The sequence below is a fragment of the Bison bison genome, unplaced genomic scaffold (genome assembly GCF_000754665.1).
Source record: "Bison bison bison isolate TAMUID 2011002044 unplaced genomic scaffold, Bison_UMD1.0 scf7180017862692, whole genome shotgun sequence".
NCBI classification, from domain to species: Eukaryota; Metazoa; Chordata; class Mammalia; order Artiodactyla; family Bovidae; genus Bison; species Bison bison.
Window position 1 is genome coordinate 248603 of NW_011493264.1, and position 616 is coordinate 249218.

Sequence of the window (616 nt, forward strand, 5' to 3'; positions counted from 1 at the left end):
AGGACTCACGTCCATCGAGTCAGTGGTGCCATCCAGCCATCTCATCCTCTGTCGTCCCCTTCTCCTCCTGCCCCCAATCCCTCCCAGCATCAGAGTCTTTTCCAATGAGTCAACTCTTCTCATGAGGTGGCCAAAGTACCAGAGTTTCAGCTTTAGCATCATTCCCTCCAAAGAAATCCCAGGGCTGATCTCCTTCAGAATGGACTGGTTGGATCTCCTTACAGTCCAAGGGACTCCCAAGAGTCTTCTCCAACACCACAGTTCAAAAGCATCAATTCTTTGGTACTCAGTCTTCTTCACAGTCCAACTCTCACATCCATACATGAACACTGGAAAAACCATAGCCTTGACTAGATGGACCTTTGTTGGCAAAGTAATGTCTCTGCTTTTGAATATGCTATCTAGGTTGGTCATAACTTTCCTTCCAAGGAGTAAGCGTCTTTTAATTTCATGGCTGCAGTCACCATCTGCAGTGATTTTGGAGCCCAGAAAAATAAAGTCTGACACTGTTTCCACTGTTTCCCCATCTATTTCCCATGAAGTGATGGGACCAGATGCCATGATCTTCATTTTCTGAATGTTGAGCTTTAAGCCAACTTTTTCACTCTCCAGTTTC